General features: G+C 39.9%; 1 protein-coding gene across 1 annotated transcript in view; it reads right to left on the bottom strand.

Annotated features, from left to right (window-relative positions):
- Nucleotides 1-7,663: 7,663 nt before the first annotated feature.
- The window catches only part of LOC124622584 (neuropeptides capa receptor-like), a 1,063,621-nt gene continuing 1,059,613 nt past the window's right edge, over nucleotides 7,664-11,671 (bottom strand). The window contains exon 8 of the mRNA XM_047148332.1: nucleotides 7,664-7,739. The gene's annotated coding sequence lies outside the window, so the exon portion shown is untranslated. The remainder of the gene's footprint in view (nucleotides 7,740-11,671) is intronic.

Here is an 11,671-nt window from a genome sequence, read left to right as displayed (position 1 = left end):
TGGGATGGTATATTAGCACTTTCTGAAAGGGTACGTAACCAGCATTCGGTGACGGATCTTTCTTACAACCTTCGGAAAGTTGTGCAGATAATGAATTACAAATTGGCACGGCTTGTACACAGCGCACCAGTTTACCAGCTATCGGCTTCGACGGTAAGTAATTATTATAACATCATTACTTGCTGTGGAACTGTAACAATGAAGACAAAAGAACAAAATTATTATGGTCAGTAACCGAAATGACTTGATGTGAACTCTAACAATGACGACAATTATAAAAATATTATTAAACTGTAAAATTAGACCGTCTTGTCGCCCAGTGGGTTAACTGCTTTCAAAGTTTTGGCGATAGCTTTTGTAATAATAAATTGTTTCCTTCCTTTTTCCCATCTGGATCGTTTTAATTTGACTTCCCTTTTGATCACTTCCTTATATGACGACCACAAATTAAGACTACACCCTCAGCAGTAATGTGAAAATTCAGTTAAACAAATACAACGATAACTTACGGAGATGCATACAGGAATCCTCCAGACACTGGCTAATTTTGAAAAATTTGGCACCAGTATTCTGTCAACAGCTGATTACGACTATGGTATCATTACTGTTCTATTACGATTGATTTCTTTATGTCGCATCTTACAACACTTTGCGTTCTTTCAGAAGGTCGAGTGAGGACACCATTTTATGAGAAGCGGCACCACGTACTCTTGTAAATTGTTGATTTGACTTTTTCATAACTCCAACATTATAAAAAAATTTAATTACAAAACTCGAAGAATATAATATCAAAAAATATAATAATAACATCTGCAACTTATCGTAAATCAATTATAATATGCACATAAACACTGTAATTTCGGAATGCTGCATCCAGAAGGTTTAATTATACTTCATGTACTTTGTTTCCTCATCCATGTCCTGAACATGCCAAGTACAGTTATGCAGTGTGTCACATATCGTGTGTAGTATCACAGAGATGTACGTGATGTATAAACGAGTAATAGATATCATATCTCGTGTATTACAGCCAAGACTGTCCTTCAACGAATGAAATATACGTCGAACTACATTAATTATTTACGTGATACGTAGAGATACTTCTGATAATGAGCGACATTTCGTGATGTAATGCTATCCTCATTACATCTGTACAAAGTCTGCCGTCTCTGTATGATACGGATATAATAATTTCATTCACAGAAAAGCTATTTCTCCTCATCCATTATCAGCACTTGATGGCCCACACTATCGCATTGCTAATTAATTTAATTGATTTTTTATCTGGACAACCAACTCAGACGTATATACATAATCTTTTCGTTCTTAATTCATAAAATTCGATCTCTATTTGTCAAAATGTAATATAAGTCAGTGATATATAGCAATTGATTTTAGTTCAGACAATTTTATAGCAATAAATTCGTACTGTCATTTAGTTATGTTGCAGTAAGAATGGCATTTGTGTGTAATACATCAAGTTGGCAACATCTTTAGTAAAATTGTCCACTGATTCGGTCGTCCTCCCTTGTTGGAACGGTTTCATAGTTATAAAATAAATTCACTAAATTGTGAATGTTGTGCAGTGTCAGTTTACTTAATTCGCCAGTTATTCATTTACAAGACTACAATCAAATTTTAATTGACTATCCTCCACGATGATAACATTTAATATCTGATGACGTTGTATTAAGCTAAATTAATACTATGGGGCTCCCACAATTTAGTATTTTTATTTACAACATGTTTTAATCTTTCAAAAGACTGAATGAAGGTTTTTTAACAACATATAAGGAGCTATGAGGAATTGAGAAGCAATGTCTGTGTGGTTTCCAGTCAATTAACTTCAGAGATTAGTGTTGTTGTGAAAATATGAGGAACAGAGTGAACTGTCAAGTAACTGTTTGCATTGAAATTGCCATCGTGTTTTCAATTAGGCTCAATTGGTACCTGTAAGCGATGAAAATAGAGAACCGAAGTTCTAACTCCTTTTCAGGAAATGTTATGAATACTAAATAAAACATATGCTGTAAGAGCTACAATTCTGTCATTAAAGCAGGTGCGAGTTAGCTTCATTTGCGTATTTTGGACATCTTGAGTGAATTTACTTTTTGTGGCTTTTATTTAACAACTGGTCATGACTACATGACATACACCAGCATGCAAAGTGGTGTACCATTAGATATTCGAAGAGTGTTCAGCATATTCATACTGAAATTTGTGCGTTTTTCTGCTACCACTAGTTTCTTCAGGTTGTCTCATATGTGTTCTTTTTAGAATGAGGCTCCAAGGAATACACGTCTTAGGTTTTCAGTGTCGCTGAAATTCTCCTTCGAATAACCCGTTGTCCAGACTCTTCAGTTCTAAGCCGCATTCAAGTGTTGGATCAGAACACTGAGCTACTCTTACCTTAGCGATACAACTACAGCTTTGATATCATCAGAGCTTCAGTCACTTAAATACTGAAAGGAGATAATTAATTTCAAATAATCTAAAAAGTGAAGTTATCAGTGTGATCAAGACTTAATTGATAATAAAAATAAATCAGTTTGTAGAAAGCATGCATCGAAACGTTTTCCTTAATGTAGAGATTAATTAAATTATTATTACCTTTATATAAATGAAATAAATTCATAGTTTTCCATAACAAGTTTTTTATTTATTAGAAACAAAAACAGAATACAATCAACTCCAAGTATTACAATTTTTCATAAATAAAAATGTAAAGATGTCTTTTTCCTTTTAACAAAATAACCTTCCAGCTTTAGCGATCGCAATATATTATTTGTTCCCGACTCTGTTTTATGTAGTTGGATGCTCTCTGTATATCGAAAATTTTTATTTATATTTGTCAGAAATAAGTGTAATTTTTCCACATATAGATTATTTTTTAGTATCCAGAACGATGATATACTCAGTATTACTCAACTAATGCTGTAACAAAGCTTGATGGCTAACTGGACAAGAAATATATACTTGGACGTATGTACCACCCTCACTCAGAGAAGTGAAAATGGGAAGTTAACGGAGCAAGATGCCTTGGTGAAGCCTTGTACCACTTTCTCGTTGGCAAATACTTCTGCTCCATTTACGCTGCGCAGTTTACACAGACAGATATACTTCTCATCTATTATGGTCAAGGTTTCTGAGTTGGTAAGAAAGGTCAGTATCGTGAAAGAAGTGGGGTGTGTAGATAATACAGACTGTTCACTACATAGGGTTGATTAAGAAGAGTATCACAGTAATTCAGCGTGTTCTTTATCAATATTGGCACTTTATAGTTTCTATCAAGGACATCAATTTAAGAAATTGGAGCGTAAGAAAGTAATTCATACAGAAGAAAAGTAAGAAAGTAATTCATACAGTAAAGATCTGAAGAATAAGAAATTAGGTTTTGCACCTGAATTTTACACCTATGAAAGAGTCTCTTGGTACACACAGAAACAGTAAGCTTCAGCCTTAAAGCAGTGGAAGCAGCGTTTGATGTAAAGGGCAAATGAGAAATCTCTGCTACAAGAGTAACAAAACTTTGGACATTGCTTTCTGTGGGTTACCTACGAAAGTATCTATAAAGAACGGTAGAGAAGAGTTCAAAAGCTAAATATTTAAGATAAAAATAAATGTAGTAGTTTTTCACACAGTATTGCTATGAAATACTGCGCAACTCTGTTGAGCTTCGAAATTCATCCTTGAAATTCGACAACGGGGTACATATGTGCTTGGATACTGCCACTTGTGCATTAACAGCAGTATCAGTCGTACAGAGAAACTGCACTCATTGAACTGAATATGTTGAAATAAATTTACAGCTACCAGACAGCTACAGAGGCTTTCATGAAATTTAGGCTTATTGATGCATTTCATATCGGATGAAAGCTGGATTTTTGTAATGGATAACATCATTTACATAATACATCACACTGCATGGCAATGGAATTAGCTTCAATTGTCCATTTTCTGCACATTCTTAGAGCTAAAGACTAGTCAGAGTTACTCGGTCGAGGTGGAAAGGCTTTATTACGTAATCGCATAATTTCGGAAAAAGTTAAAAAATTTACAACAGTTAAGCGATTTTCTGATAAGACGTTCTGTGTATTATCCTGAAATGTCCCAGCACGGTTCTTCAAATATGGCCACCGTGGAAAGGTTTTTACTCTTGAAAACTTGGGAAACGAGAATGTTACACGTACAGTTTAGAAGTATTCAGAATAATGTTTTCATCAGTAATATTCAGTCGTCTATGGAGCTCTATCTAGTGGAGAAGGACTCTTCAGGCAGAAACAGGATGAAAGGAGAAGTGAATGTTTCCAGTACTAAACTCACGCTGTCTGGTAGTGATTGTTTCGCCTGGAAAACCATGTAGAGCTTCAGAGTTTCCTCCCTACAACAACTAAATTTAAAAATATGCCTCTGAGATTTTTATCTTCTGTTAAAATACATGGCTGCCTCTGAGCCAATTTTCTATTTTCGAAAGTGATCAATCAGATTCACAAAATAGACTTACTGGACTCATTATGTTCGACGTAAAGTATTATATGCACACTGGAACATAGTAAAGACTGAATTCTAAAGGACCATTAAACTAATGTCAGAATCATGGTGCAAAGAAGAAGGCGAGTAAAAGTAAGAAAATATGGACAAAAACTGTATGACGGATAGGGTATCGCCGTTAAAGATGTAGAGCGCGTTTGGCACCATGAAACACTAATGAAAACAGCACATCCTTGTGTAGTTCTCGTGTTATTAAGCCATTAGTGGTCAACGGTATATTAATGCTACACTGTTGCAAGTGGCAGGACAGCAGTTTTAATCATTTTTGGACAACAATCGACTTTGATAATGTTGTTGTGCTTCTTTAAGGATTATTCAATGGCTGTTGATTCACCCCTGTGTTACTAGTTGTGAGAAGCGGTCCACTGCAGGATAGGATTGGCAACTGAATTTCAACATTTTTTGTACACTCATAATCACATGACACCATGGATTTAGAGGAAGTACAACCATTAAATTAGTTTATCATTCGGGTTCAAAAACTGTAAATAGTTCCTGAATAAATCAATAGTGGCAAGTGATTTATTTAATTTTGTGCAACGTAATTTGTATCAAGGGTGTACATACTACATTTTAAATGCTACATAAAATTAGCGCTAAGAGCTAATGAGAGAGCAGCAAAAAATTTTACTTCAATTACCATAATTAGTTTAATAGTTTTCATTTGTTAACTTTTCTTAGAGAACAAGTTTATAAGGGCTTTGTGACTGTGAGAGGAACTTTATCCCCCATAAGTGCCCTCTTCCAGAAAAGGAGGACACTGAGACAGATGGAAGGCGTACTGTTCATTCTGCACCACAAAAACAAAATGGTCTGTTGTTGTTCAAATGACATGACAACTTCACTGTTGTGGCAGCGCCAGACACATCTGGTGTGAGCCCAGTGTAATAATGTTAAAAGATGTTCTTAGCGGTCAAGGAAACACACTGAAATACCTCAATCCTCCATGCTGACAGAACGGATCGGAGGGAAGAGAAAAGTGAATTATTACAGGATAAATATCCGTAGCATGAAATGGTACTGCTCTCTTTTCAGTCACTGTAAACACAAATATGAGGAAACGGCCTTTCATATAAATTTTCGTTAAGGAAGTTTGTAGGTGTACTTGAGGACATAGGGAACGTTACCGAAAGAACTTGACAAATTCCACGCTCTAATACTGCGGCGGATGAACTCGTGCTTCATGGAATCAATTTGATTCAGTAAATACAAGAACACGAAAGAAGGTGGTGTGTAGGAATGGACTATAAGACATCAGTACGTATCCAGTCACGAAATTTAATGTGTAACCGTGTTTCAAAAGTTTTGATTTCCAGTTTGTACTCATGTTTACTTATTCGGTACATGAATGTGTAAGAATTTCATGTAAATGTATGTTTTCCCTCAATAATGCTTAGGACGCTGTTTTTCACTAAAACTTGAAAATTAAAATTGTTTCTCACTTGAAATGATCCTTTTCAATGTAACAAACAAGGTGAAAGTAATATATATAAAAAAAGTAACAAAATATTATACATGAACTAATGGGTTAAGTACTGCACATTTACGATACTGGAGATGAGTGACGAATGTTTTTAACATAAAATATGAAGGACACTACGGTTGTAGAAGAGATGTATTCTTCTTAGTTACAAAATGTCTTCAGATAGATACGGCATATGGAAAAATCGTTGGGGAGATTCAAGCTGCTAGTTGCTTGTGTCAACATATTCAACCTGTATGAAGATGCACCTTCACTGTTGGGCCGGATCTTATACAGTCATCGCATAAACCACAAAGAATCGACGCGTGTTTCCAATTGTCCTTTCCCTGATGAAGTGGCGATGTGCATATATTGGTTTCCTTACGTAGAGACTACGTTCTCCTCTGTATATGAGGTAGGTGACGCTATTTAGTACTGCGGCACTCTGTTCGAGCAAGCCAGTTCCAATCATGGTGGAGAAGGAAAGATTCACCGCCTATATTCAGCTCGAAGTGGAGATGTGGTGTCGTCAATATCCTGAAGTCAGTGTGTAGTGCAAGTGTAGTATGTTTAATACTAAAGCTTTCCATAGTGATTCATTGCGTGAGACTATGTCACACTGTTGAAGGATGCAATATGTACGTTGTCTTATGTAACAGTTCTTTTATACGTGACTTGCGGACCTACTATTATTCTAATGTTCATGAAATATCGTTTTATAATATGATACCATATAAGATGCATTTGGTCAAAATTCAGTGAAATGTACAGCAGAAGAGCTGATGATGGCAACGTAGTTTCTGAAACCAGTGATCACAATACTGTACAGTGGTGATATTGCCTGTTTGGAGTTGTACTTCTGATTCTGTACTCTTAAAGGCATCTGTCCACGTAATGGGGACGGTAAACGTGGCCGCCATACTGCTGATCCTCGACCAGAGTGGGCTGTGTGTCAGAACTGTGATTTCCCTTCTGCATTCCCTTCATTTGTAGAGCGCTACACAACAGTATACTGAACAAGCACTTATGACTGCGAGTCACTCGTCTCAAGAGTACCACCTCTACATGAATGACAATACAGAATGCTCTTATCTGCCCCCTAACATTCATTTATGGGTACTTGACTGTCTTTAACTTTGCGCAAAGACTATATTGCATGGACACATTATGTAGGAATGCCTCCAACATTAGAGTAACACCGAAATTACCTCTAGGACATTCAAAGTTGCCGTTTTACAAAGTTCATCTGGGTAAGTCATCCATTTTATGAGTCAGTTCTGGAGATTCGGCATAGTACATAACAACCAAGGAAACAGACACGGCGAGGTAGCGCAGTTCTCATCGGAGCGACGTGGGGATGAAAGCCACTTCGGCCTTGTAGTGACCACCTGTGGAAGTCGACGGCGACGGCGACACGCGACGCCCTCAGATGCAGGTCTCGGCATCGGTGACCAGGGCGCGCCTGTCGACTGAGCAGTCGGGCCCATTAGCGGTGACCCCAGCGTCGCGACGCCAGCTGAGATGGCGTCCCGCACCGGCGCCGTTGCCATTGGCCGCCGCCGGCAGCAGGGAGCCACCGCCCCCGCTGCCCCCGCCGCCCACGCCTCTCCCGCCACCTGTACCGCCACCTGCCAGCGCCTTCAAGCTGCCCCTGTCGCCGGCGGCTGCCGTCCCGCGACACACCGAGTAGCGCGTGGTGCTCGCGCGGCTCACTGAACCGTCGTACCTGTCGGGAACAGGACCGATCAGACTGTTGTCACCGGAGACCTCTGTCTGCTCTCACACTGGACTATCGCTAATGAGCAGAGATCAAGGAATTAGTACAAGTACTTGGCTGGGGCCCACAGCCATATAAAATATTTAGAAGGGTCGGCTGTGATCCTAAAACTATTTACTCATAAAACCAATTTACGCAGTTTTGACCGTGTGGCCATTATCATGTGGAATACTGCTTGGCCATAAACACAAAACGCAAATACAGGAGAGCACTTTCCATCCAGTGGCAGTCTAACAATAAAATACATATTATTAGCTACTTAATGTGTGCATTATTATCTACATCTCTACATCTACATCCTTACTCCGCAAGCCACCTGACGGTGTGTGGCGGAGGGTACCTTGAGTACCTCTATCGCTTCTCCCTTCTATTCCAGTCTCGTATTGTTCGTGGAAAGAAGGATTGTCGATATGCCTCTGTGTAGGCTCTAGTCTCTCTGAATTTATCCTCATGGTCTCTTAGCGAGATACACGTAGGAGGGAGCAATATACTGGTTGACTCTCCGGTGAAGGTATGTTCTCGAAACTTCAACAAATGCCCATACCGAGCTACTGAGCGTCTCCCCTGCAGAGTCTTCCACTGGAGTTTATATATCATTTCCGTAACGTTTTCGCGATTACTAAATGATCCTGTAACGAAGCGCGCTGTGCTCCGTTGGATCTTCTCTATCTCTTCTATCAACCCTATCTGGTACGGATCCGACACTGGTGAGCAGTATTCAAGCAGTGGGCCAACAAACGTACTGTAACCTACTTCCTTTGTTTTCGGATTGCATTTCCTTAGGATTCTTCCAACGAATCTCAGTCTGGCATCTGCTTTACCAACGATCAACTTTATATGATCATTTCATTTTAAATCACTCCTAATGCGTACTCCCAGATAATTTATCGAATTAACTGCTTCCAATTGCTGACCTGCTATTTTGTAGCTAAATGATAAGGGATCTGTCACCAGATTAGCCCTGTCTTGGATCTAATCAGCAATTCTTTGTGACTATTCGTACATGAACAATGTACAGCGAAGAAAATAATTATGAACCTTACCCACCACGACACTGGATGACTGGCGTTTGCCTTGCAAGCGAGTGACGCCGTGGGAGAGATTATAGGCGGAGCAGAGACGAACAGGAAATCATCCTAGAAACGATGCAGGCACCATTCGGGGTGACCTAAGGTTTGTGCGATCGTACCTACATGTTCCCTTGTAGACCCAACGATATCGTGAGGTACGAATGGCATGGACAGAACGACATAGAGATTTGTCTGTGGATGAGTACAAACGTGTCGCCTGGTCAGGTGAATCACGTTTCTTGTACCACTTGGTTGATGGTTTCGGCCAGATATGCTGTCATCCAGGTGATCAGTTCATTGAATCATGCATTGCGCCACAGATGCAGGATGTTGCGGTCGGTATTATACTATTGGATCATTCACCTGGGCTTCCATGGGATCTATGTTAGTAATCGAAGACACCATGATAGATGTGAAGTATGTGGACATTATTGCGAGCCATCTTGGATCTCTTAATGATTGATGTTTTTCGCAATCAGGATCAGCATGATTACCGTCCGTGTCGCAAGCCCGGTTAGCCGATCGGTTTAACGCACGGCTTTCCGGAGTGGGAAGGAGCGCTTGGTCCACGGCACGAATCTCCCGGCGGACTTGTGTTGGGGTCCGGTGAGCCGGCCGGTCTTCGGATGGTTTTTAGGCGGTATTCCATTTGCCTCGGCGAATGCGGGCTGGCTCCCCTTACTCCGCTTCAGCTACAATATGTCGGCGATTGCTGCGCAAACAAGTTCTCCACGTACGCGTACACCACCATTACTCTGCTACGCAAACATAGGGGTCTGGTGTGAGACGTACCCTGGGGGGGTCCACAGGGGGCCGAACCGCACAATAACCCTGGGTTCGGTGTGGGGCGGCTGAGGAATGAAGAGGACTGCGGTAGTCGTCGTGGGGTTGTGGACCACTGCGGGTGCGGCGGGGACCTAGCCTTTCCGTCGTTTCTAGGTATCAGATTAACATACATACAATCGTGCTACAGTCGTTTGAGTGACATGATAGTCAATCCACACTGATGTCTTGGACACCGAATTCCCGTTCAAAATCCAATGGAATACATCTGCAACGCGATCTGGTGCCGACCCTGAGCTCACAAACCAACGATCCGTGGAACTCTGTGGCCTGTAGGGAGATATACGGTGTCCCATACCTATGGATAGGCACTAAAGACTTGTCGTTTTCATAGCATACAGAATCGCTGCTGTACTGCATTACACAGCTGGATAGGAACACCATTAAATAGGTGGTCATAATGTTTCGGCTCATCACTTTATAGTAGTAATGCAGTAATTTGATACTGAATTCGTGGAATTTTAAGAACATTAAACTTATTAATTATATCTAATTCCTACATTATGTACGTGTCGACTGTGGGTAACGACATTTATCAGAAAGGTGTGTCAACGGTACAGAGACAGTCATCATCGAGAAGAAGTTTATAGGTCAGAGGAAGAGCGGAAGGGGAAGATTGGCAGATGAAATGGAAGGAAGAAAGCAAAATAGAAAGCGATGACAAAAGTATAGATGATTAGAATGTGACAGAGGTCTTGCTTCTGTGTTGACAGAACTATTTATTCACATTGTGTATAGCCACATATGACTACTTCAAGAAAATCAGGTGTTTTTCAAGGTTTGGTCATATGCTGAAGCTCAATGCAAGTACTTTATAATGTAACTGCCATTTGGGTGGCGTAGTGTAAGTGCAGTTTGGTGCCTTTGTGGGCTCTTTGTTTACAGGTTCGTAGCACTACCGTTAATTAAGTCCACCCGACCGATTCTATCGTAGTGTACTTGAACGTTTTTACAGTCAAAGACTACTATGATCTCGTTTAGAAAACCATTTTTTGGACTGGATGATATGAGGCTTGTAAATAATTTTGAGGAATCTTTACGCATCACTTTAGGTACACTTCACTTCACTAAATCTGTCATTTTAGATACAACAACAGGTCGTCTTCTGGAATAAAGAAAGAATTCATTACAGCACGTGCGACCGTTCATAAGTATCTGGACCATGTTGTACAACAACTCAATCAAAATTAAAGCATGCAGTAAAGCAATCAATTTTTACATAAGTTATTATTTTAACAGGGCGAAGCACATGTTGAGCCCCACTACAAATTAAAGTCGTTTTTTACATCTAATGATCTGCGGTTGTTTGTCAGAACTGATAGTACGGGTATTAATAAAGTGACACACAGTTGAGTCATGATTTTTGAAAACGAGGAAGGAATCGTTTTAATTTGTGTAATGCGGTCCTTGTTTTCAGAAGATTCATCCGACTTCACAGACCTATAATTTGTATGTGAATATAGATAGGAAGTAGCACTACGCTTCAACTTGCTCAGAGAAACTAAAAGTTGAAATTGGCGCCAGTGCTCTTTCGTGTTCGTGTAGTTGTCCGTAGGAGCTTGTGCGGTACAGCTAACTCGCTCGCTCACTAGCTCCTCATCAGCCAGTTTGTGTTGAGGCGAGTGGCCATAACACACCAACAAAAGACGTTATGCTTCAACAGGTGAAGTTCTGTTCCGTACGGCGTCAATTTAGTGTACTGTGAAGCACTATGTACTGTGCTAGCATTGAAACCAGTTGCCTTGAACTCATAGAACACTGTCATACCAAAATAGGCACGAATGTAACTTTTTCTAAATGTGTCACTAGGACTATTAAGAGAAAGATTTGCTACAGTATAATACGGTCGATAACTGAAAGAGCAACGTAATGATACGAATGGAATTGACGTTATTGTTCAAGGACAATAATTACAATGAAGCCATGATTACTTACAATATTCCCCTGGACATTACAGAAGGCGCGACA

This window comes from Schistocerca americana, chromosome 7 (assembly GCF_021461395.2).
Source record: "Schistocerca americana isolate TAMUIC-IGC-003095 chromosome 7, iqSchAmer2.1, whole genome shotgun sequence".
NCBI lineage: Eukaryota > Metazoa > Arthropoda > Insecta > Orthoptera > Acrididae > Schistocerca > Schistocerca americana.
The sequence above is the reverse complement of the archived record's forward strand: the minus strand, read 5'-3'. Positions and strand labels throughout refer to the sequence as shown.